The sequence below is a fragment of the Mchenga conophoros genome, linkage group LG5, assembly GCF_057382185.1.
Source record: "Mchenga conophoros isolate Kocher_MC1m ecotype Shallow Benthic linkage group LG5, M_conophoros_male_GT1.1, whole genome shotgun sequence".
Classification (NCBI taxonomy): domain Eukaryota; kingdom Metazoa; phylum Chordata; class Actinopteri; order Cichliformes; family Cichlidae; genus Mchenga; species Mchenga conophoros.
The window spans coordinates 9980603-10007703 of NC_140530.1; the positions used below are offsets into that span (position 1 = coordinate 9980603).

The 27101-nt window shown below is 42.2% G+C and overlaps 1 protein-coding gene and 2 long non-coding RNA genes across 4 annotated transcripts in view; 2 read left to right on the forward strand and 1 right to left on the reverse strand.

Moving 5' to 3' along the window:
- The window catches only part of LOC146573760 (caM kinase-like vesicle-associated protein), a 61942-nt gene that overhangs the window by 25120 nt on the left and 9721 nt on the right, over nt 1–27101 (reverse strand). The gene's annotated exons all lie outside the window — the stretch shown is intronic.
- Nucleotides 4407–7627, forward strand: LOC146573761 (uncharacterized). Of its 2 annotated transcripts, XR_014892431.1 has the most exons (4): nt 4407–5176; nt 5535–5687; nt 6054–6144; nt 6739–7627. It is a non-coding gene; the product is annotated as an uncharacterized LOC146573761 (long non-coding RNA). The 2 variants fall into 2 exon arrangements; XR_014892430.1 differs by having other exon boundaries at nt 4407–5687.
- Nucleotides 26420–27028, forward strand: LOC146573762 (uncharacterized). The gene is made up of 2 exons (XR_014892557.1): nt 26420–26794; nt 26885–27028. It is a non-coding gene; the product is annotated as an uncharacterized LOC146573762 (long non-coding RNA).

A 27101-nucleotide genomic window follows, 5' to 3' on the forward strand; every position in this document is an offset into this window, starting at 1 on the left:
CTTCATGGCGAAACACTTTAAGCAAACAACAGCACGAGCTTAACTTTGCACCTTACAAGAGTCACATGACAAATCAGAGTACAGTTGCTTCTTACGGCAGCTTCTAGAGAGGAAGTGAGACAACAGGATGTGTCACATACAGCAAAGAGTCACAGTTATATGGTCAATGTATTTCCAACCCTTCCAGGACCGGCAAACAACCCTTTTTACATCTGATGCCCACCATGTACAAAAGAAACACATCCATCATTACACAGTATAGACCATTTTGTTGTTGTTGAATACAAAAGAAACTGTTATACTCATGATACATGTTCATTTACAAGTGTGATAAACTTTTGAAGTATTTTAATACTCAGTGAAAACTATAAAGAAATTTTTAATAGGCCAGCTCTGAATTAAAAGTAATTTAACCATATTTCCCTAAAAAGTGGGAACGTATTTAGAATGTACTTAGAATTAGAGATGGCACGATACCACTTTTTTATGTCTGATACCGATATCACAAATTTGGATATCTGCCGATACATATATGACTCCGATATAGTGTGTTTTTTAATCAATAAAACTATTTTTTTTAATATCTTGCTGCATTTTGTATAAGTTCATATTCAGATTTAAATAAACAACAACACTAAAGCCATTCTGTTATACCTGTATGTAAAAAATACACTGCGCCCAAAATATTTTAGTAGTATAGCTTACTAGGGTATATTAGACTTAACAGTTATACAGTAATGGACTTCTATATATTTTACATAAGATTAAAACTTTGGGTGTAAGATTCAAATAATTATTTATTAAAAGCTAGACATTTTAAATGAGAATAAGAAAGAAAAGTATGTCTTTGTGCCCCCTTTTCCCTATTAATGCCCTATCGGCCCCCCTGGCTAAACTTTGCTAGATCCGCCCCTGCACAGTTACCAGCCGTCAGCTAGAAAAGGATCCTGGTGTAGAAAGTAATATTAAATAAATTCTAACAACAGCTTATCAAGGTTAAACGTGCTGCTGTTGTTCAGCCGCTGGTTTCCTCTTTCTGGTGCAAAGTGGGCCAAAAACAAAGAAGAGAGACGGACTCTCAAAAGCCAATCAGCTGATCATTAATCAGTTTCATGATTGAAGTAGCAGCAGGAGAGGGAGGGAGGGAGAGAAGAGGCAGTTGCTCCATATATCGGTTGTTAAGCTTAACGCTGGAATGCTTTACAAACATTCAGAGATGAACTTACACAGTTGCTTTACTTCTCTCTGGGAAAACTTCCTCGGAGATGAAATGCTGGTTTGGTAGCGAGGCTCCAAATACACACAGCCGCTCTATCACGTGATGCATACTGCTCCGACGCATTTTATGAGGTGCTTTTTTGATATTTAATGGATCGGATTACATTTTTTATTTCTCTCCGATATCCGATCCAGTAATTTACGTCAGTATCAGACCGATACCGATACGTAATATCGGATCGGTCCAGCTCTACTTAGAATGCAATACCTATTTTACTATATTTAAAGTCTCTACAGTGATGTGCATACGACAATAAGGTTTGCGCCAGCCCTCATTTCTTTATTTTTTGTTAGGACAATGGGAAATAGGTGGAGCACTTCATTAAAATGTGCAAACATTCAAGGAAATGCAGCATATAGGCCAAAAACAGTTTGGACAGTTCTAAAAAGCTTGAAAGTTAATATTAGGCATGACCACTTTTATTCTTCAGCAGAGCCTGAACTCTCTTAGACAGTTTTCTTGTCAGTGCATTAAGTAGCTTTCAGGAATATTTCTTTGAGCCTCTTGAAGAACACACAAAGCTCTTCTTTGGATGCTGACTTCAATAATGATCAGGTTCAGGTTCTGGGGAGGCCATCCATGATTGATAGTGTTTTATTGTATTATTCTTTTTTACATTGGCAGTGTGTTTGAGATCATTCAAGAATGTTAAATGAATTAGTTGCATATCAGATGCTTTCCACATGGTAAATCAAAAGATTCTGTGTTCATAATTCCATCAATTTCGATCTCCAACACTAACCGGGTGAAATGCCTCCCCAAACCATGACAGAGCCTCCAACACGTTTTGTTGAAGGCTGAAGACAATGTGGTAACTCTCTCCTGACCTCCTCCGTACATATTTACAACAAGTTGAACCAAAAACTTCAAATTTGGATGTGTTGCTGCCACAACTTTTCAGTCAAGTTCTTGTGTAATTTGGCATGTCTCACTTTTCCCCCCTTGTTCACCTCATTTGAATGGTTCTTTGCAGCCACCTTTTGCAGGCCATTTCAGTCCTATAAAAAATGGACAGGTAAAAAAGAGCCAAAGACAAACAAGCTTCAGAAACCCTGAAAAACTGTTGCTTAAGACCACTTTTTAAAAATTATAAGAAACTCTGACTCCTTTGGAACAAATTATAATGAAATGAGGGGGTGGCTAAAGACTTTTGTACAATGTTATATATTCTACTAGAAAATGTAGAACTGTCTCTTGCAAGTGCAGTTTCTCTAGTGAAACTAGCTCAATGAAACAGCGAAGTAGTGAGAGTTGTGTTGATGGCAGCTGTTCCAATAAAGCATACAGCTAAAAATGCTGATAAAAGCTGATAAAACTGATTATATCTCTATTATGCGTATGTAAATGACAAAGAGTTAGATATCATACATAAAAAAATTAACTTCTATATCTACGTCCTACTGAGAGGATCAAACTGTATTATTAGAAATGCAATCCAAATGGCCACTTTTGACTTCCAATATGAGTGTCCATGGGTACTTTAGTGCAGACACTGCAGTACATACAGTGGGGCAAAAAAGTATTTAGTCAGCCACCGATTGTGCAAGTTCCCCCACTTAAAATGATGACAGAGGTCAGTAATTTGCACCTGAGGTACACGTCAACTGTGAGAGACAGAATGTGAAAAAACAATCCATGAATTCACATGGTAGGATTTGTAAAGAATTTATTCGTAAATTAGGGTGGAAAATAAGTATTTGGTCACCTCAAACAAGGAAAATCTCTGGCTCTCACAGACCTGTAATGTCTTCTGTAAGAAGCTTTTCTGTCCCCCACTCGTTACCTGTATGAATGGCACCTGTTTGAACTCATCATCTGTATAAAAGACACCTGTCCACAGCCTCAAACAGTCAGACTCCAAACTCCGCCATGGCCAAGACCAAAGAGCTTTCGAAGGACACCAGGAAAAGTATTGTAGACCTGCACCAGACTGGGAAGAGTGAATCTTCAATAGGCAAGCAGCTTGGTGTGAAAAAATCAACTGTGGGAGCAATCATCAGAAAATGGAAGACATACAAGACCACTGATAATCTCCCTCGATCTGGGGCTCCACGCAAGATCTCATCCCGTGGGGTCAAAATGATGATGAGAACGGTGAGCAAAGATCCCAGAACCACACGGGGGGACCTGGTGAATGACCTGCAGAGAGCTGGGACCAAAGTAACAAAGGTCACCATCAGTAACACACTACAACGGCAGGGAATCAAATCCCGCAGTGCCAGACGTGTTCCGCTGCTGAAGCCAGTGCATGTCCAGGCCCGTCTGAAGTTTGCCAGAGAGCACATGGATGATACAGCAGAGGATTGGGAGAATGTCATGTGGTCAGATGAAACCAAAGTAGAACTTTTTGGTATAAACTCAACTCGTCGTGTTTGGAGGAAGAAGAATACTGAGTTGCATCCCAAGAACACCATACCTACTGTGAAGCATGGGGGTGGAAACATCATGCTATGGGGCTGTTTTTCTGCCAAGGGGACAGGACGACTGATCCGTGTTAAGGACAGAATGAATGGGGCCATGTATCGTGAGATTTTGAGCCAAAACCTCCTTCCATCAGTGAGAACTGATGAGAACTGAAGATGAAACGAGGCTGGGTCTTCCAACATGACAATGATCCAAAACACACCGCCCGGGCAACAAAGGAGTGGCTCCGTAAGAAGCATTTGAAAGTCCTGGAGTGGCCTAGCCAGTCTCCAGACCTCAACCCCATAGAAAATCTGTGGCGGGAGTTGAAAGTCCGTGTTGCTCGGCGACAGCCCCAAAACATCACTGCTCTCGAGAAGATCTGCATGGAGGAATGGGCCAAAATACCAGCTACTGTGTGTGCAAACCTGGTAAAGACCTATAGTAAACGTTTGACCTCTGTTATTGCCAACAAAGGTTATGTTACAAAGTATTGAGTTGTATTTTTGTTATTGACCAAATACTTATTTTCCACCCTAATTTATGAATAAATTCTTTACAAATCCTACCATGTGGATTCATGGATTTTTTTTTTTTCACATTCTGTCTCTCACAGTTGAAGTGTACCTCTGGTGCAAATTACTGACCTCTGTCATCATTTTAGGTGGGGGAACTTGCACAATCGGTGGCTGACTAAATACTTTTTTGCCCCACTGTATACACTGAAAAAAAGGGACTGGCCATCTCTTGGATTTATGTAAGCATCTTGCATGCATTTAACACAATTGCCTCATGTTTTAAAGTTAAATGTAACTATATAGTGTAAAAACTACATGATATGCAGAAAGGGTGTATTAAATTGTTCATATCATGTTCAGGTGAAGTAAGTCAATAAGATAGCAACGTTAAATCTCGTGAAACCACGCGTGATTTCATCTCGCGGGCTTTGGATCGTGGTTTAAAAAAGGCATCCATCTCAGTCAAGTCGAGCAGCCAACTCTACGTTTTTGGTATGTCTTGATTTTTTGAATTCATTTTTACCATATTTCAGCCAAATGTAGTTAAACGTCTAGAGTGTCGCCATGTAACATGCTAAAAAAGAGCCGTTAGCTTATTTGCTGTTTTATCTGTTGTCAAAGAATTGGCGCTTTTTCATTTGAATTTGTCTTTGGCACAAGAGCCGTAATATCACATTAAACCTAATTACGAGGCACTCATAACATAATTTGGTTTTCTGTGTGAATAGATTTGCCAACTGACTCTTCAGTTACATTGTGTATTTACTGCACCGTGGTGTTAGTGAGATTTTGGACATTGAACAGCTTTAGCTAATATCATCAGCGGCATTATGCTAGCTTACATCCCTACCCCTCCTGCCCTCACCTGCTGTCCTTTTGTTTTTGTTTTTGTTTTTTTTGCTGCACATTGAGAGATGACCTCTATTCTGCATTTCACCAGGAGTCAGCTGATGGATTGTGGGTTCAAGGTGTTATGGTAAGAAAGTATATTCTATTTTCGTTTCTGTAACTTAATTATAATAGGTTTTTTATAATTATTAGGTGCATGCATACTCACCCTATTAATACAACTGAGAGATCCAAAATCTGCCATAGGTTTAACTTATACCTGTATGTATTGCCAGAAAGGTGATTACTGGACTCGCATTAATGCACACTTGAACTGAAATGAGGTTGTAACTTGTGGGTTGTTGGGTTGCAAATCAGAAACAAACATCTTTGGATTTTTTTTAATCCCATAAGATCTGGAAACACAGTTTTTATTCAACAAAACATTACTGATTAACCAAGCACAGTGCCTGCTGTTATTTCAAAATAATTTTATGTCATTTCAGATAAAATGCAGCATTCCAGTGCATCCCAACCATGCCTTTACAGTCAAGGTTTCTGACGGAGCTGAGTTTTTCTCTGACAGTCTGCTGAAAGTGTTTGCAAAGTGATCAGGGGAACAGGGCACAAAGCTAAAGGATGTAGCTGCCATAATGACAGTAAGAACTTTAAAATTCTTTAACTACAAAGTGTATATGTATTGCATTAGGTCAGTAAAAGATTTTTATGCTACATCCATTGAAACAGTCAACTATTACCTGTGAGTAATGATTCCACTAAAAGGATGCCATAATTTTTGTCATGCATTTACTGGCCCACTGAGAAAAAATTATCTTTTTTTAAAAATAAATGTTCTGGAAACTATATATCCATAAAGTTGATGTCAAACAGGAACTTTTGATATTGCTTTGTAGATGCTGGTGTTGCATGTTGACTGGTTTAAAAAGTCAAGAGTTTTTGTCTGGGATCATTTTCTTCTGTGCTACTGAAAAGTTCACAAATCTCTGTTTTCTTTGTTATAATAGTCAAGGATGACATTAATGCTCGGAGTCCCTCATCAAAGTGCTCCGCATCTGTGTGAAAGACAATTGCAACATCTTGGTGCAGGAGTTCATGGTGAGTGTTTTATGAGTAGATTGTGGCTTTGCAACATTTAAAAATGCATTTAGTTATCCACTTGATCCTCATTGGACTGGTTAGGACCAGTAGTCCTCTTTAATAATTTGAAGTTCACATGAGGCCTGGTAGTGAACTCGGCCGCCGGCCCTTGAGGCCCCATCCCCACCCCTGTATTAGGGGTCACATCAGTGTGAAAAAACTTTAAATTTGTCATTCTAATGAACAAAGGAAAATCCCACCAATATTTATATTAGCTTTTGTTTGAAAAAATGACCAACTGACCAACAGCTAACCAAATTGTGGGGCTGAAAGTCTAAATTCTAACATCTTCTGAGTGACATAGCCTGGATTTCTGATGGGCCGGTGTCTTTCTAACAAAAACTAATGTAAAGCATTTGAAATTATTATGTTTTTCACCCTCTCTTAGAAACTCTGTTAGACCATGAATGGCAGCATGGCAGGCCACTCTTTGGCTATAGCTATTTACTATGTTGCTTGCATTGGTTTAAATTACTCTAACATTAGAACTGGTAGATTCAAAAGAGATGAGTTTAAAAAGGAATCTTAAAGAAATGTTTTGTGTTTAACCAGGACTTGACTGAGGCCACTGCACAGATTGAGAAAACCACAATGAACATCTGTCTCCAGAGGATGCGGCAGGCAATGACTTTTCTGATGTTGTTCTTCAAGATCTGGATAACGTGACCTTTGCAGTAGCCATGCTGTTTGGACCTTTTTTATTCCTTCAACATGAGTTACCCATCACAACTCTGCTACACTTTTGAGGTGATTCAATGGGTGGTAATGGAGTTGGATGCAACTCAGCTCTCAAGAAAAGCTCACAACTAAGACAAAACTGCTCCTGCAACGAAGCTCACTGTTATGCATGTGAGGTGACCAGCTCTAGGTGAGAGGACATTTAAATCTCACACTTGTTCTGCTGCATTTTTGAAGCTCAATTCCAGGAACGGATCGCAGGGTTCATTTTTATATACTCTGCAACTGCCATGAGGACGAGCCGTTTTTTGTTGTTGTTTGTTTTTCCTTTTGCTCTGTACAAGTTCTGTTTGTCTGTTTGGCAGCATTTTTAAATTTCTCTTTGTATTTTTTCTTTCTTTTACTAGTGAAGAGATATAGCGTGAACAGTTATACAGTCTAAATATCCCATATGGGTCGTGTGAAATGGTATTTTCAGTTTCATTCAGTTGAAGTAAAGAACGTTGAATATTTCTAAGTGTGCTGTTTTGAACCAAGATGTCACAGTATGATCAGTGCTGTAATTTTTGACAGTCACTGTATCAATGTTATTTTTGCGTCTCTTGAATAAAGGTTTTGACCTGCAAGTGCTAATTTCTTTAGTTATTGGGGTAAAATGGGTAGTGTTAATAGGAAGGTGTTTGCCAATTCAGTAACCTAATTTAATGTTAATGGAAACTAACATTACCTCAAATTGTTTAGTTATAATTGTTGTTTAACTGAATCTTGACGTTAGAGGCCTTAAATTGAATGTTTTGTATTGTTCTTTCCCAACATTTTTCAAAAGAAACAGTCCAATTTCTTTGCTGTGATTGATTCCAGAGAACACGGAAGAACTGACATTATTTAACTGTTGATTTATATAGATTCAGTAGAGGAGTAATGTCAGTTTAATTCTTTACCTACTGCAGTGAAATTAGACATGTTGTTTTGAAAGGTTACTGGTGGATGCCAGCAACCATCTTGGAAGAGAACAATACAATCTGTTATAAGGCCTCCATTTGAAAATTGTGTATTTGATACTAGAATATAATAGCAAAATGTAATTTGAAGATAACATGTAGTATTTAAGTGACCAAGTAGTATTGGGTAAAAGTTATTGAATCGTGTTGGGATAACGTGAGAAAATTGTGAAGGATTAAAATATTCCAAGAGCTCAAATTACTTCATCAAAACATGTTTAAGTCACATTTTATCAACACAAATTGCACAAGTTTATTGAACATGAATAAATTGTGTTAATTTAATTCAATTGTTTAAGTTGCTGCCAAAGCAAAACATCTGTGTGCAACAAATGTCCACCATTGAATTAAGTAAATCCAACAACATATTTTTTTCAGTGTATATGCACAATAGTCTTCAGGTAACATGGCTCATAAGCACATTCCCTATGGACAGAGTGTGTGAGAAACAATGTTAGCTTGTTTTTGATGAAACAGCTGCAGACAAGGAGAATAGTTTGTTTGTATACATATGAGTACATACCTGAATACACGCCTGCCATTGTGCAATGCACGGTGAAACCATATAGTGCGATGCTCTATGAGAATTTGTGTCCTTTCGGATTTCCATTGGAGACAGCCACAATTTCTAATTTTAGCCCAAGAAATGTCTCTGCTGTCAACACTCCTGTACCGTTATGTCACTTGTAATTCAATACACAAAAGTATTGTGATTGTAACGAATCACAACATATTGTATGTGTTCTCCGGCTGTACTCTTTGTAGATACACATCAAAGATTATAAGAAGAATACAAGTTTGGGGAGAATTTAAGGTTGAAAGGCTAATGCAAGAGTCTTAGCAATACTATCACAAATGATTGGTGATGTCTAACATTGGTGCAGAAAACAGATGTTCCTGAGTATGCACACAAATCTGCACAAAGTAGATTCACAAGAAGATGCGACAGTCAGGGACAGTTTTGACTACCAATTCATTTCCAGAATAACTATAAAGATACTGGCTGTCGCCCATGCTAGCCCTCAGCCTTCTAGTAAATGCACTTATGGTATACATTTTAAAATCTTAGGTGCCATCTTTCTTGAGTTATCGTGTTCATAAGGTTTTCAGAAAACATGACTTTTGACCTTGATCATCAAGATTTTTAGTAGATGTTCCCATGGCATCATTTTGAAAATGCTTGAAACTCGGTGTCCATGCCTGGTGATGTGACAGCAATACCCCATTAGACTTTTATGGCTGACGGGTCACAGTGGAAGGAATCAAGAACCCTAACGTGATTTTTCTCTGGGGGCAACAGCCTATTTTTGAAAGGGTTTCCAGTCCAGCCACTTGGTATCTGATGCAAAACCTCTAGCAAGATTTTCATTGAACCAAAACCTGCTTAAACATCAGTCGTCAGTAAAACTAAAGTCATTAATAGGACAACGAATGTAAACCACAACACTCCCAGTACCAAAGATGTTGCCTGCAGATGTCAGCATATTCATATATATTTAAACACACATTCATGTAAGCACTTTTTTTTTTACCTACCTAAGCACTTTGTAACATTCCCGACACTCACTAACACTCGATGGATTCACTGAGGGAAACTTGTCTTGCCTTGACAAGGATACTTGTCTTGTCCAAACATACTTCACCATCCAGACTGGAGTAAACAAGGAACTGATCCACTGACCTTCTGACTGGCAGAAGCTGTACTCTACCTCCTGACTCCTGCACCTTTAAAGATATCATAAGCTATGATTGCTGTATGATTTCCATTAAAACAAAAGTTATACCACTTAAATTATTTATTAGGTGCATAATCATCCATCAATCCATCCATCCATCCATAATCATGCAAAAGTGAAATTACATGAGATTAATAATCATGGCTGCCAATTCCAAACAAATTAACTTTAATAAAGCTTTGCCTTTTGGAGACTCATTGGGAGATTTCTCCTCTCCTCAACTTCTCCTCTACAACACCCAAGTCTTTACTAAGCCAACCTCATTAACTGCTTTGCTCCTGCAAGCTGCTTCACGGAACAGACACTTTAATTGTTACCCATAAAATCGACATTACATGAAAAATATAATCTAGAAGCAGTGATAAATAAAATGGACTTGTTTTTAATGTCGAGCTAACACTAATTGAAAGTCCCCTTAGAGTGCTGACTGTGAAATTAACAGAGCACAAGAGACAAATTATGAACAGTAAATTTATGATAGGACATAAATAAAACTGACCGAACGAGACTGTAAATTGGTCACATTTAGAGCAAACAACAGAAGAAGAAGAAGAAGAAGAAGAAGAACTACTACTTCTTTCTAGGACAAACACAGCAAAAAAAAAATCAACCTCAGGCTGATATTCATGATGTTTCTTTTTCTACATAATATTGTTTTGTTTGGCAACATAAAAGGTAGATTAAAGTCACAATGAAGCCACAATTAAATAGCATTTTATTAACACAGCCAGGTAGTCAGTTACATGTTTCATAACGCTGCTCCTGCTACATGGCTTCCTTCAAAAAAAGGAGAATGTTGATCAGTTATCAGAGACTTCTTAAAAACCTCTTAAAAATAGCAGTTCCTTTTCTTGAAGTTGGATATATAACAGATCAAATTAGCTGAATGAAAAACTGCTATTTCTTTGGCCCAGCACCCAACACACTAAATGCCCTGTCTTACTCTCGTAGTCTCAAGATCCATCAAGTCATCACCAGGAGCGACAGCCACCCCTGACTCTAATCTCATCCTTTTGCTAAATCTACTTTCACCTGTCTTCAGGAAGAAGAAATGCTAAAACCAAGAATGTCAGTACTTTATGAACTCTAGGAGTTCCAGCAGCTGATTTGTTTTTCCATCAAAACTGAAGCTTTTTATTAAAAAAAATAAAATAAAACAAAACTTCAGTTTTAGCCTGTATACAGTACAACAAGATGGTGCATACAGTCCATGGAAAGACAGTACAGACATGCATATATAAGCACCCTGCCTGGGGCAGCACAGACAGAAGTAAAGATACATCTGCAGGAATTAAAAAATGCTTCTAAATGACTGGTGTTGTAGAGACCCACCTTTTAGCACATCCCAGCACACCCACTCACTTCACCAGATGCACCTTGTTTAGTTCTCTCACCTTTGATTGGGTGTGGTGCTTGTCCTTGATTGCACTCACCTGTCACACATTATATGTCACACAGTACATAAGGACTGCATTCACTTTTGGCTGACTCTTTCCTCACTTCCACACGGGGCGGTAGCTGAGCATTGGCAGTCCATGTGTGTCTTTGTTTCCTTCCTTTTTTGCCTTATTTATTTGAGAATAAAAGGAGTACCCTGAAAATAATTCTGCATTAGATGGCTGCTTTTCTTATTCTAACCGGATGAGCCCATGAAGCTGATTGCTTCAGCCCTGAACCTTCCTCCCTTCAAAACATGGTCCTCCGAGCCGGAGAGGTATTAGCATCATGGATACACAGCAGCCATCTAGAAGATCCAGTCGTCATAGTAGACCTCCTGCCTACCTGCAACAGTATGAAGTTCAGTACCCTGGAGCTAGAAGAGCTACATGTGAGACAGAGAGCCAAACTGAATGGCAGCACAGTGATAAAGACACACATGGGCTGCAGGATCCTGTCGGAGAGTCAGAAAGACCACCAGAGACATCCCTTGTTCCTTTACCCACCACCCAAGATGAGGTCATGAGGGAACTCCTAACGACCATGAGGGAGATTAAGCAATTTATGGTTCAATCATCTCCTTCCCATTCTCGTAGCTCCAGATCTTCAATTCGCACAGTCTCATCTGATGGAATCAAAGCTTCTGTATGCAGTTTACGAGCCAGTCCTCAAACACATCAACAACATGAGCAGCTCCCAGTGATTGATACAGTAACCTGTCAATCACCCTTCCAGCCCCCGCAGATTAGCCGTCAGTCTGGCTTAGTTACAGCTGCCAGCCCTCCTTTACCTAATTCAACAATACTAGATGCTGCTATCCCTTCAACTGGTTTGCCTAGACCAGTCCTTGCTACAGAAGATGAGACTCCCTTTGATTTCCTGGCCTTATCACGGCAGGATCCCGACCAGATCTCATGTGTTCAACCTGCTGTTCCTTTAGCTGAAGACCCTGTTCAACCTCTCATTCGCATATCTGACCACAAGCATTGCCCTCCTCTAGAGCAGCAACCAGCTACATCCAATACCTCATATGAACAGAAACCTTTGATATCTGGTACTGCTAGCTCGGGTCACTCCTCTAGCACGAGAACACATGTATATAAGCTTGAAGGTCCTTCATTTCCAGACCTTAGTAGAGAAGACGAAATGCAATACAGGATGTTACGGATGGCCCTTACAAACCTTCTTGATCCTCATGAGACAGAGCACTTCAAATATCATGTCCTTCTTGATCACCTCAAAGTAGACCAAGCTAAACGATTAGCTCTTGCCTTTTCCTACGCTCCTGACCCATACACTCAAGCCATCAAAGCCCTTGATGAGCGTTATGGGCAACCAAGACAGCTGGCATTGAAAGAGCTAAAGAATATACTGGAACTGCCTCCTATCAGAGCAGGTGATGGTCAGAGCCTTGATAATTTTGCTCTTCGAGTACAGGCTTTAGTTGGGTTGCTTAGCACTATGGGAGAACAAGGACGTGCAGAACTAGACTGTGGCTCCCATGTCGATCGCTTGTTAGTGAAGTTGCCTGCAGAGCATTTCAGTCGCTTCAAACGGCATGTTTACAGGGAACAGGGAGAAATGACGTATACCTTGCCTTTGTTCTCATCCTGGTTGCAAATGGAATGCAGGTGTCAACCAAAGAAGGCCAGTCCTGTTCCATCCTTCAACCAGACACGACCTGCCCGTAAGTACGCTTCTCCACTTACAACAATATTACATGGGGCAAATACATCTGATGATCCTGTACAGGCAGCACAACCCATCATAACTAAGGCAACATGTGCATATTGCCGCTCACCTGAACACCACATTAGTAAGTGTCCCGAGTTCATTCAGAAGACAAAGGATGAGAAAATAAACTGGATAAAAGCAAACAAACGGTGTTGGCGTTGTGCTAGGACTCATCAGGCCGCAAAGTGTGACCTGAGGAAAGCATGTGCCACCTGTATGGGACTACATCTACAGATCCTATGTGATGTAAATAAGAGAACTAAAACTGAAACTAATCCTGTAGTGAGGACACTGTACTTTGATAGACCTAGTGACTGTCCTAGTGTCCTTTTAAAGGTTGTGAAAGTGCTCCTGCGAAACGGCAAAAGAACCCTTGAAACATATGCAGTACTTGACGATGGCTCCCAGCGTACCATTCTTCTGACATCAGCTGCACAGCATCTCAACCTAACTGGGGAAGCAGAGAGATTATCACTTAGAACGGTCCGTCAAGAAGTTGAAACTATTCATGGTTCTTCCGTAAGTTTCAAAATCTCACCCATCGCACACCCAGAGAAAACCTACACAATTAATAATGCCTTCACTGCAAGTCACCTAGCACTTTCAGACCACACCTACCCTGTATCATCTCTCCAACGGAGATACAAGCATCTTCAAGGTATCCCATTACCCATTATTAATAAAGCAGCGCCACTCCTGCTCATAGGCTCAGATCATACTCACCTCATCACGCCTACTGCTCCATTGAGACAGGGACCATATGGGTCTCCTGCAGGAGTTAAAACCCAATTAGGATGGACACTTCAAGGTCCGATCACAGATTTTCAGCCCCAGAGCAGTACAGAGCATGTGCAGTGTTTGTTCACATCTCTCAGTTCATCTGCAGATGTACTGCGTTATCATGTTGAGAAGCTATGGCAACTAGACACTTTACCTGAATACAGTGAGAAATCTGTGATCCGATCAAAGCAAGATCAACTGGCACTGGAACTCCTTGAACAGGCCACAAAAAGGGTTGAGATCAATGGTGTTAATCGCTACGCCACTCCTCTTCTTCGGATGGCAAACTTTCCTCCTTTGAATGTCCCTCCAACTGTAGTCATGTCTAGACTCCGCAACACTGAGGCTCGGTTAGCTAAAGATCCTGACAAAGCCATGTCTTACAAGGATCAGATTTTGAAATTGGAGCAAGCAGGCTATGTAGTCAAACTTAGCCCAGAGGAGATGCACAATAGCAAAGAAACCTGGTATATCCCTCATCATATGACAAGTCACAACAATAAAGATCGCATAGTCTTTGACTGCTCTTTCACATTTCAAGGTCAGTGTCTCAATAAGTACCTATTGCCAGGACCAATCCTAGGCCCAACACTTCTTGGTGTTTTGTTGCGTTTTAGGCAACATTCAGTAGCAATAAGTGGCGACATCAAAGGCATGTTTCACCAAGTCCGTCTTCTGCCTCCTGATAAACCACTCCTCCGATTCCTGTGGCGTGACATGAACAAAGCAGCTCCCCCTTCAGTGTATGAGTGGCAGGTACTCCCCTTTGGTACGACCTGCAGCCCTTGTTGTGCAATCTATGCACTGCAGAAACATGTGAAGGAATATCAATCTGACAAAGATGTGCAGTCTTCAGAGAGTCTTCAGAGTTTTCCATCAGCAGAGTTAGCTCGAACACTCCTAGACAAATTAAGAAACCATCTATCAGAAGGAGGCTTCGACCTTCGCCAGTGGGCCAGCAATAATCCTGTTGTGATTAGCCATCTACCATCTGAGGTAAGAACGGCAAGTAATGAACTTTGCCTGACTGAAGACAAGCCATCTGGCCCACATGAACGCACATTAGGATTATTGTGGAATTGTGAGACTGATTTGTTTGCCTATAAATACAGAACTCTAGCCTCACACCCCACCACAATGCGTCGTATCTATGCAGTACTTGCTCGTCTATATGACCCATTAGGCTACTTACTCCCATTCACAACACGCGCCAAAACCTTGGTGCAAGAGCTATGGAGAAAAGAGAGAGATTGGGACGACCCTTCCCTTCCACACGACCTCTTAGAGGCATGGAAGTCCTGGGAAGAAGAACTTTGTTATCTCCCACAAATTGCCATCCCACGTTGCTATACTTCTAAGGAAATGGATGTTTCTACCACAGTTCGAGACATTCATATCTTCTGTGACGCTTCAGAGCGAGCATATGGTGCTGTCGCATATTTGAGATCAGATGATCTTGAAGGCCATGTAGAACTGAGTTTCTTGTTAGCTCGCTCACGTGTTGCTCCTAAACGGCATTTAACAATACCCAGACTGGAGCTATGCGCAGCCCTACTAGGCGCACGCCTCTGTGAGCTCATACAAACAGAACTCACCTTACCAGTCAGGACTACCACCCTTTGGTCTGACTCGACAACTGTACTTCACTGGCTTCAGTCAGATTCCTGCCGTTTCAAGGTATTCGTAGGAGCCAGAGTCTCAGAAATTCAAAACCTCACAAACAGTCAAGACTGGAGATACATCAATTCAGCCACAAATCCTGCTGATGATGTTACGAGAGGTAAATCCCTGAAAGAGTTCCTTAGCTCAAACAGGTGGACTGAGGGTCCCTCGTTTCTGCATGAACCTCCAAATAACTGGCCCACAGTTACAGATCTCCATCCTGATGATGATCAGACTGAGTTAAAGAAATCCTACTTTTTTGGTATTGTCAGTATACCCTCCCATACATACACACCCAGCTTCAGAACGTATCAAGAGCTATTGGATTTCACGGCTCATTCACTCTCCAACCAAAAGGGTAACATTCCTTCTGCAGCTGATTATCAAACAGCAGAACAAGAAATCCTTCGTCAGGCACAACTGGACAGTTTCGGTGAAGATTTAGCCCGTTTACAGTCAGACAAACCCCTCTCATCCGACAGCCGTCTATTGTGTTTGTCACCAGTGTTGTGCAGGAATTCTGGACTTATCCATGTAGGAGGCCGACTACGGCAAAGCCCAGACTTGGAATTGAATGTCATTCACCCAATAGTACTTGATCCTGCTCATTCAGTGACCAAACTGATCATACAAAATTATGATGACAAACTGCATCATGCTGGTTCAGAAAGACTTTTTGCTGAACTACGTCGGAAATTCTGGATTCTCAGAGGAAGGGAAGCCGTACGCAGGCATCAGTATAGCTGCGTCGCATGTCAGAAATGGAGAGCACAGCCCATCATTCCAAAAATGTCAGACTTGCCTGCTGCTCGTCTTAGGTTATTCAAACCACCTTTCTACTCCACAGGAATAGACTGCTTTGGACCATACAAGGTCAAGACAGGCCGCAGATCGGAGAAAAGGTGGGGAATAATATTCAAATGTCTCACCACTCGGTGTATACATCTTGACCTCCTAAACAGTATGGATACAGACTCCTTCCTCATGGCCCTCCAACGATTCATTTCTCGACGAGGAACACCCCTGGAAATTATATGTGATCAAGGAACTATCTTCAAAGGAGGAGATAAGGAACTACAGGCAGCTTTTAACAACCTTGCTCCGACTCTACAGCCGGTCCTGATGACTAAAAGAATCCATTTCAAATTCAATCCCCCGCATGCACCCCATTTCGGTGGAGCCTGGGAGAGGGAGATACGTTCTGTGAAGAATGCTCTGAAGAGAACCATTGGTGCACAGATGGTCACTGAAGAGGTCTTAAGAACAGTCCTAATTGAGATTGAAGGCATTCTTAACTCAAAACCCCTAGGCTATGTATCCTCAGACATTGCGGACATTGACCCCGTAACCCCAAACCTTCTCCTTATGGGCCGACATGATTCATCACTCCCCCTGGTATCCTATTCTGATTCTGACCTCCTAGGCCGACGACGATGGCGACATGCACAAATATTGGCAGATCACTTCTGGCGACACTTCATAAGAGACTATCTACCATCCCTCCAAAGAAGACCCAAATGGCAGAAGGAAAAACCAGATCTCACATTGAACTCTGTCGTCATGATTATGGATTCACACCTTCCACGAGCCCTTTGGCCTGTAGGAAGAGTGACGCGCTTGCTGAAAAGCCCAGATGACCACATCAGAACTGTGGAGGTCTTAGTACAGGATAAAACCTATATCCGCCCTGTCTCCTGTCTGATCCCCCTGCCCTCGCTTCCTGACGAAGACTGATCCTGATCATATCAACATATTTCTCACTAGAAATATGGGGGCGGCTGTTGTAGAGACCCACCTTTTAGCACATCCCAGCACACCCACTCACTTCACCAGATGCACCTTGTTTAGTTCTCTCACCTTTGATTGGGTGTGGTGCTTGTCCTTGATTGCACTCACCTGTCACACATTATATGTCACACAGTACATAAGGACTGCATTCACTTTTGGCTGACTTTCCTCACTTCCACACGGGGCGGCAGCTGAGCATTGGCAGTCCATGTGTGTCTTTGTTTCCTTCCTTTTTTGCCTTATTTATTTGAGAATAAAAGGAGTACCCTGAAAATAATTCTGCATTAGATGGCTGCTTTTCTTATTCTAACCGGATGAGCCCATGAAGCTGATTGCTTCAGCCCTGAACCTTCCTCCCTTCAAAACAACTGGATAATTTTCTCTTAACCTGAGGCTTAATGAATCTGCCTGATAAATTGACAAGAGGGGGAAAATAAAGAGAAGTGTGGGGAGAAATATGAGCAGCTGAATCGGTGCAGCCCTGAGCAGCCCTGAGTTCATTCAAAGACGAGACTTAAAGCTAATGCCTGTACAGTTCCACATTAAAGACATAGGAGTCCAGCAAGAAAAATAAAACATCGTTGTGTCCTACTTTACTAACAGCTCTTCAAGGCTAACCACCAGAAATCTATTTAAAATCTGCTGAGACATTTCACTAAAGACTCAAACCATCAATCTCATCATAGTACAAAAGGAAGAGTAAGGGGATCACCAAAGTCATTAAGGGTGATCTTTTAGGAACCAAGCCTTCCAGTTCAAGACAAATGTGCAAACGCAAATTAGCCTGGAGCCCTCCAGTTCAGTTTCAATTTCCAAGGGGTTTTCATCAACAGACAAAGACTAAAATACTCCTACATACAACTTTATTAATGCACTGCACTACAATCCTGGACTGTACTGCATGGCATGTGTCTGTGACTGATATCATGGTCGTGATAAAAAGAGGGAAAAGCCCAATATTTCTTTTTGTCTTTTTTTTTTTTTTCTTGTTAGCACAATCCAATTCTTTCCTGCACCACCCCGTGTCCTCTCACAATCTGCTGTTTCCTCTACTCAGTGTAAGGCGAGTAGTTTGGGTCTAATGCTCTCATTAGTTCCTGCTCTATCTCTGCATAGCATTGCATGCTGGCTTCATCTTTTATTCTCTGTTCTCATTCAGTTTGAACAGCCCTGCGCTCCCATCTGGGAGCAGAGGATTCTTTTCCTCCCATTATATCATCCTTTCACTGAACTGGATAAACTGTAAATAGGAAGTTTAGAGCCTCTGACAGGGGATGGAGAGTGCTGATGCTCCTCCTGCTACACCCAGAGCCTGATGGTTAAAACAAGGATGATGTGGAGGCTTTTGTGTTAAGTCCTGCACATCTGAAACTGAATGCCACATGACAGCGTGTTGCTCAAAGGCAACACGTGTGATGAGGATATGGGAATCTGCATGAGTCATCATTATGAATTTGATGACAAAATAGCATCAATCCACAGAGAGTGCAGACACTGACATCAAAATATGCTCCTTAAAAATACGTAAAGATCACATACCATCGTGATTTTATATATATATATATATATATATATATATATATATATATATATATATATAAAAAAAAACACCCAGCACGCCCCTGCGGGCGGTTTATCCTTCAAGCTCGGGTCCTCTACCAGAGGCCTGGGAGCTTGAGGGTCCTGCGCAGTATCTTAGCTGTTCCCAGGACTGCGCTCTTCTGGACAGAGATCTCCGATGTTGTTCCCGGGATCTGCTGGAGCCACTCGCCTATCTTGGGAGTCACCGCACCTAGTGCTCCGATTACCACGGGGACCACCGTTACCTTCACCCTCCACATCCTCTCGAGCTCTTCTCTGAGCCCTTGGTATTTCTCCAGCTTCTCGTGTTCCTTCTTCCTGATATTGCTGTCATTCGGAACCGCTACATCGATCACTACGGCCGTCTTCTTCTGTTTGTCTACCACCACTATGTCCGGTTGGTTAGCCACCACCATTTTGTCCGTCTGTATCTGGAAGTCCCACAGGATCTTAGCTCGGTCATTCTCCACCACCCTTGGGGGCATCTCCCATTTTGACCTCGGGACTTCCAGGTTATACTCGGCACAGATGTTCCTGTACACTATGCCGGCCACTTGGTTATGGCGTTCCATGTATGCCTTGCCTGCTAGCATCTTGCACCCTGCTGTTATGTGCTGGATTGTCTCTGGGGCATCTTTACACAGCCTGCACCTGGGGTCTTGCCTGGTGTGATAGACCCCAGCCTCTATGGATCTTGTGCTCAGAGCTTGTTCTTGTGCTGCCATGATTAGTGCCTCTGTGCTGTCTTTCAGTCCAGCTTTGTCCAGCCACTGGTAGGATTTCTGGATATCAGCCACCTCCTCTATCTGCCGGTGGTACATACCGTGCAGGGGCCTGTCCTTCCATGCTGGTTCCTCGTCTCCCTCCTCTTTCTTGGGTTTCTGCTGCCTGAGGTATTCACTGAGCACTCGGTCAGTTGGGGCCATCTTCCCAATGTATTCTTGGATGTTCGTTGTCTCATCCTGGACTGTGGTGCTGACACTCACCAGTCCCCGGCCCCCTTCCTTCCGCTTAGTGTACAGCCTCAGGGTGCTGGATTTGGGGTGAAACCCTCCATGCATGGTAAGGAGCTTTCTTGTCTTTATGTCAGTGGCTTCTATCTCCTCCTTTGGCCAGCCTATTACCCCAGCAGGGTACCTGATCACGGGCAGGGCGTACGTGTTGATGGCCCGGATCTTGTTCTTACCATTCAGCTGACTCCTCAGGACTTGCCTGACCCTCTGCAGGTACTTGGTGGTTGCAGCTTTTCTAGCGGCCTCTTCATGGTTCCCATTCGCCTGCGGGATCCCCAAGTACTTGTAACTGTCCTCTATGTCTGCAATGTTGCCTTCTGGTAGTTCAATCCCCTCAGTTCTGACTACCTTCCCTCTCTTTGTTACCATCTGACTACACTTCTCCAGTCCGAACGACATTCCAATGTCATTGCTGTATAGCCTGGTAGTGTGGATCAGTGAATCGATGTCTCGTTCACTCTTGGCATACAGCTTGATGTCATCCATGTACAGGAGGTGGCTGACAACTGCTCCGTTCCGTAGTCGGTATCCGTAGCCAGTCTTGTTAATGATCTCACTGAGGGGGTTCAGGCCTATGCAGAACAGCAGTGGGGACAGAGCATCTCCTTGGTAGATCCCGCACTTGATGGTGACTTGTGCTATGGGCTTGGAGTTGGCCTCTAGTGTTGTACGCCACATCCCCATTGAGTTCCTGATGAAGGCTCTTAGGGTCCCATTGATCTTGTACAATTCTAGGCATTCCAGTATCCAGCTGTGGGGCATTGAGTCATAGGCCTTCTTGTAATCAATCCAGGCAGTGCACAGGTTGGTCAGTCTGGTCTTGCAGTCTCGGCTGATTGTTCTGTCTACCAGTAGCTGGTGTTTTGCGCCTCTGGTATTCTTGCCAATTCCTTTCTGTGTCCCGCTCATGTATTGACCCATGTGCCTGTTCATCTTAGCCGATATGATGCCTGACAGGAGCTTCCATGTAGTACTGAGGCAGGTTATTGGTCGGTAGTTGGAGGGGACCGGTCCCTTCTTGGGGTCCTTGGGGATCAGGACCGTCCGGCCTTCAGTTAGCCATTCCGGGTGTATCTCGTTAACTAGCAGCTGGTTCATTTGTGCTGCCAGACGCTCGTGGAGTGCAGTTAGCTTCTTCAGCCAGTAGGCGTGAACCATGTCGGGCCCTGGTGCTGTCCAACTCTTCATACTGGAGACCCTTTCTTGGATATCTGCCACTGTGATGGTTACTGGACCCTGTTCAGGGAGGTCGCTGTGGTCTGCCCTCAGATCCTCTAGCCACTGAGCATTGCCGCTATGGGTTGCATCCTTCTCCCATATGCTCTTCCAGTATTGCTCCGTCTCCAGCCTTGGTGGTGCTGTTCTCTTATTGTTCCCTTGCCACTGAGAGTACACCTTTGCTGGTTCTGTGGAGAACAGCTGGTTTATTCTCCTGCCTTCGATCTCTCTGGTGTACCTCCTCAAGCGGCTGGCCAAGGCTGTGAGTCTTTGCTTGGCAGTTTCCAAGGCCTCAGGTATGGACAGCTTGCTGTATTTCTTAGGCACCTTCTTTGTCGCACCTTTCTGCAACTCCGTTAGTTGGCTAACCTCCCTCCGTGCTACTTTGATCTTGCCCTCTAGCCTCCTTCTCCATGGAGGGTACTGCCCCTTGTGGCTGTTCAACTTGTAGCCAAGCATCTCACTGATCACTGCTGCCGTATTGTAGATCAGCTTGTTAGTTATTTATTTATTTATTTATTTATATATATATATATATATATATATATATATATATATATATCAACATGATATATAGAAGCATGCTAAAAATAATACTGTGTACAGCTGCAAAACGGGGCTAGGCTGCTAAGTACTTGAATGCATCTGAGCAGTATAAATCAGCTCTGGTGAAATAGATTTAGGTATTCAGCTAAAAAAAAGTGAGTCAGCAAAAACAGGAATGCTGCAGTGGGAAGTTTAACACTGTTGTGTAAAAGGAAAGCAATCTCATAGGTGTGAAATCGACGTGGCTCACTCATTTTCAGCAGGAAACCATCATCAAATCAGCACACACTGCAGTATAACGGATGAAAACCAACCCAGCGATAATGATTCAGTCTCATAAACAGGCCTCCCTCATTCTTCTAGAATTAACCAGTTTTAGATTTTGTTAGCTCTCCCTCCAAGTCCAGCCTTAAAAGCCATCCACGTCTTCATTTAAATTCTCTTTAATTTGGAGAGAGCAAATAAAACTCAACAGCATAAAGAGACTTTGTGGTCAGGGCACCATGCCGCTGCTTGTTAGAAGTGTGCTACTAGGTTCTTGGAGGGAATAGAAACTGATGGGGATGAGTGTTACAGAACTGTTGTTTTCTGAGGCTTTGGTGTGAAATCAAAGAGAAGTTTCTAACGCTCGCTGCTTTGGAGAAAAGCCTAGAAATGGAACGGGGATATTATATCAGTTAATGATGACTATCTACAGCAAAACTCCTGCAGGGAGATGTTAAGTACAGTAAGGACAGTCAGAGCATATCATTACATGAATTCTACTTTAAATGTTTACCACCTGAAATGGAATACACACAGCTTTCTAGTTAAGGTTTGAGGTTTTATTTCAGTCAAGAACCATAAACCTTTTTCCCTTTATTGTCACACAGATTAACCTGCCAAATTTTTAAAAAGCATCTGGTCACAAAAGAAATAACTGTTCCAGTTTTCCTTCATTATTTAGGCTCAGAGTCAGTCAGCAGAGCACACTAGCTTTCACTAGTTTGACATGGCTTTTATTTGAGACACAAAAACAAGAGGACAGGAAGACAGATTTTGACAGGGTGCTGTTGCTTTGATGATTCAGCTCAAAATGAACTCTTTGCCAAATTGTCTGCTTGCTTTGTAACAATGTTTAGCTGGGTTGTGCATGTCATCCACATGGATGCCAGGACCCAAGCAGTATTTTGCATTGTGACAACAATACATGAATGCTGTCACGGTCCTGGGTCAGTGGCCCAGTGTTTTGAGTTTCTTGTGTCTCTGAGTTTTTGTATTATGCTCTTAGTTCTTTGTTGCCCCAGTTTATTCTATAGTTTAGTGTCTTAATTTGGCCTTCTTGTATTCTGTTTAGTTCTCTGAGTATTTAGTAGCTGCCCTCTATGTCTCTTTGTTGTTGTTCTCTGTTTTTCTTAGTTGCTCTGTCTCCCCTAATCTAGTTTGCGTCTGTGCTACTTCCTGTTTTACTTTGAAGGTCTGTGTCTCATGTGAGTGTATCCTACTACTTTGCCCCCTTCTCTCGTCAGTTCTGATTTCTCCCAGCTGTGCTCCCCTTCTGTGTCTCATTCCCCTCGTTATTTCCCAGTGTATTTGAGCCCTGTATTTCTCTGTCAGTGTCACAATCTCCCTCATGCTGTGTGCGAGTCTCCCCGTGTCTCCTGGTGTACATTATAATTAGCTTTTCCCAGTTTAGTTTTGTATTGTGTGATCTGTTTTCCAGCAATAAAGCTGTGCTTTTGAGTTCAAGTTCTGTCCCCGTGAGTTTGCATCTGGGTCCAATTCCTGCCTGCCACACAGCCGAAACATGACAAATGCATTCCCTTGCTGCACGTTCTAAGGGTACTGTTGTTGTCTGGCATCCACATCCAGAGAATCTATAGCAAACGATTGATTTAGGAATGATCATTGATGTTTTTGAAGACTTGTGAACCAAATACAAATACGTGTGCACCAAAAGGAAGCAATATTGATCAGTATCAGTCACAGTATCAGTTCCGCTGTTCATACATAATTCGGTTAGAAATGGTTCATAGCCTACACATTTTAAGCATTTACGGTTTACAGCTAAAAAGATAAGGGGCCGGTGATTTCATGATGAAATTATATGCCATCCAGTATAGGTACATGTACCTATAAATGTAAAAATTATGAGTGCAAGGATTTTAACTATTGTCTTGAACAATGCATCAATTCCACAGTCAGTGCTATAAGGAATAATATGTGGTTAATTAGCCAAAGAAATGAGAAACGCTGTGTGGGAGTGTGTAGCTCAACTCACAGTTTAATGGAGTGTAGGTTTCAACAGATGCTGATACAATTTTTTAGGGTAATTAAGATAAGGTAATATTAACCCTCTACAGTCTGAACCATGAAATAATTGCTAGAGAATTCAAATTTTTTGAAAATGAGTGTTTAGTGAACCTTCTAATGAAATAATTACGATTCATATGTTATTGCTTGCAAGAAGACAAATGAGACCTTCACCTGGAGCACAATTTGGGGTAAAGACCAAATTATTGTGTGATTGGGTGATCATTATGTGCAAGCAGATGCTACCACAGGTGATACCACTGTGGACTGTGTACGAATGGACGGACAACAGACGCGTGACCATTTAATAATGATTAAAATCAGTATACCTGGCAGCTACGATAGTTTTGTGCACAGACAGGCAAAACCGTTAGAACAAAAATGAAATAAGTTCATTATTGTCCAGACAGCAAAAACTGTTTTCTTAAAATTTCCTTTTAAAAAATCTTTACACTGATTTACATCTGGAATCCAGGAATCAGGCAGCTCAAGGCAGAGGCCTTATCAGTATGCATGTACAGTACTTTGTTCTGACAGTCACATACTGTACACCCAAGAAAACTATGCACAAAGGAAAGCATGACTTTTTCAAACAGGCTGGTCTATGTGTACTTTCGGACAGTAGATTTTTCAGAATGGAGCTTGTGAGGATAATTTATCTCTACTGAAGATAAAAAGCGGGAAAGTTGTTCTTGCACAGCAGTTATAAAAAAAAATATGGCACGAGGGCCTAAGTGGCAAATTTGTTAAAGAGAGTTAGTAAATTACCACAAATTCAATAATTAGATCCGACATTTCTGCAGTCATAAATATGCAGAATGTCTGCCGAGGTCTTTAAAACATTGCCACAGAGCAGATTAATTCAACCTTCATGTCCTATTTGAGAAAAATCGCCTTTATGCTTGTGCAAAGACTGTTTGTTAAAAAGCTTTTCTGCAGAGTAAGTAATCTCTGGTGCAATGTAAACTAGGGATAATAACATTTTTGTCTTTGTCTGTAAAATATCAAAGATCCAGTTCGTAACACAGAAACCTACATACAGTGTAATGTCTAAGTAAGTAGGTCGTTTTTGCAATGTACACCACAGCGTCATCATATTTACCAGCTATTCTCTCTGGGGGGGGGCAGCAGGATGAGGAATGCATAATCTCCCTTGACAGAATGTTCATGAAAATTAGAATGGTGTCACTGCTGTATGCTTTTGGATGCTTAGAGAAGCAGGCTTGCACTGAACTTGTAGCTGCTTTACAAATGGCAGCTGAGTGGAGCAGCTACATTTCTCACTGTGCGCAGGTAAGCAGATGTTTGAGACACCGACTTTAAGAGAATTCAGTTGCAAACAGAATCACAGTGCTGTGGCTTACAAGTTCCACAAGAGCTTAAGTGCAGTCTCCATGGTTACATAGTACTCACATGGGTGAAATGGAACAGGGCTCGATCTGTAAGAGATGACATATTCACGGTGGAGAAAGAACTTTGCCTTCTGGAGGGAACACACTCTAACACCTCAGACTGGGGTGAGTACGTGTTGAGACCCACCATATGGACCCAGTGAGGGATGATGAGCTGTGTCTCATATGGCCTTGATAGCCCCGGTGGAATCGCGCCTGCCCACCAGCCCAGGCCCACCTGGTCCTTGGCAGAGCCAAAAGCAAAACTCATTCTCTGCAGGCGATACTTCCTGTTGCACACAGACAAGCGCTGAGCCACCCAAGAAACGTCATTCAGTTTGCATTTCCGCCAATGCTTAAATTGTTCTAGGCATTCATGCATGTTTCACACCCACAGTGTGATCACATTTGTCCTTCTGAAAGGAGACGATAGTTCACTCCAACCACGTCAGATCCAGCACAGCACTCCAACTTAGCCTTACTTATTTTATTGTATGTACCAACGGATGACCCAAAAAGGAAGTTCATTAGATCAAACATTTTATTCATTTAACCTTTTATTCATTGTTGTTAAGTATTTGCTTCAATTTAACAATTCATAAAGTAAATGATCGCATTCATTTTATTAGCAAAAACCCATTCTTAAAATTTTCATTCATGAAGTGAGGCAGAGACTGAGCGAAACAGGCCTTTATGGTCAAATAGCTGCTAAGAAACCACTACTAAGGAAAAGCAGCAAGCAGAAGAGATTTGTTTGGGCCAAGAAACACAAGACATGAACATTAGACCAGTGGAAATCTGTGCTTTGGTCTGATGAATCCGAATTTGAGATGTTTGGTTCCATCCGCCGTGTTTTTGTGTGACACAGAAAATGTGAACGGATGGCCTCTACATGCATGGAGGTGTGATGCTGTGATGGTGTGATGGTGTGGTAGGAAGGCTGGCTAGCACAGCATTCTCCCATCCGGTTTGTGTTTAGTCGGATCATCATTTATTTTTTTAACAGGAAAATGACCCCAAACACACCTGCAGGCTGTGTAAGGGCTATTTGACCAAGAAGGATAGTGATGGATCGCCACATGACTTGGCCTCCACAGTCACCTGACCTAAACCCAACCGAGATGGTCTGGGATGAGACGGATTGCAGAGTGAAAGCAAAAGGGCCAACAAGTGCTCAGCATCTCTGGGAACTCCTTCAAAGCTGTTGGAAAACCATTTCAGGTGACGACCTCATGAAGCTCATCGAGAGAATGCAAAGCAGTAATCAAAGCAAAGGGTGTCATATGCTGTGGGAGTGTCTGGTTGGGCGTGGTCCAGGTTCCTGTCATTTGTCCCTGGGAGTGGAGTTGGCCAGCTCATCACCTGTTGTCAATCTCCGGGGCTCCACCTAGAGGGTTTTTAAGCCAGCACGGCCTGCCACTCCTCGCCAGTTCGTCCTGCTACCATCTGTGGTAAACTCGGCCTCCTCTGAGCTCTGACTCTGTATATCTGGACCTTGGGTTAATATGTTTTTGTTTCCTGTATTCTTCAGATTCTCCACCCATCGCACTCACCAGTAGTGCTGTTTTTGGTCTCCATCCTGTCCTCCCATCTGCTCGGAACCCGAGGATTATATACTCCACTTCTCCTCAGCCTGCCCTTCAGTCTGTATTCTCCATCTCTTCGAAATCTGGACCGGACTCTCCACTCTTGACCCTCTTTGGAATACACCCCTGGCAGCCTTTTCCCCGTTAAATGACTAGGGTCGCCAAGTAAGCCCAAGACTATTCACTGGCACTCCGTACCTTTGTCCCTTACTCGTTTGTTTCCCATTCAGTAACATTTCTCCCCTGTGTTTACAGAAGTTCCCGTTAGAAGTCTCCCCGTGCTCTACGCCGGTTTCTCCGCCCACGGATTTCCTTTAGTTTTCTGCGTATGGTTTTTGTTAAACCCAGTTCCGTTCACGTTTTGTTCTTTTCAATAAATTATACACAGTTCTAAGCAAATTGAGTCTGCTCTTGAGTCCACCGCATTCTCGTCCGTGACAAAGGGTGGTTATTCTGAAGAATCTAAAATCTA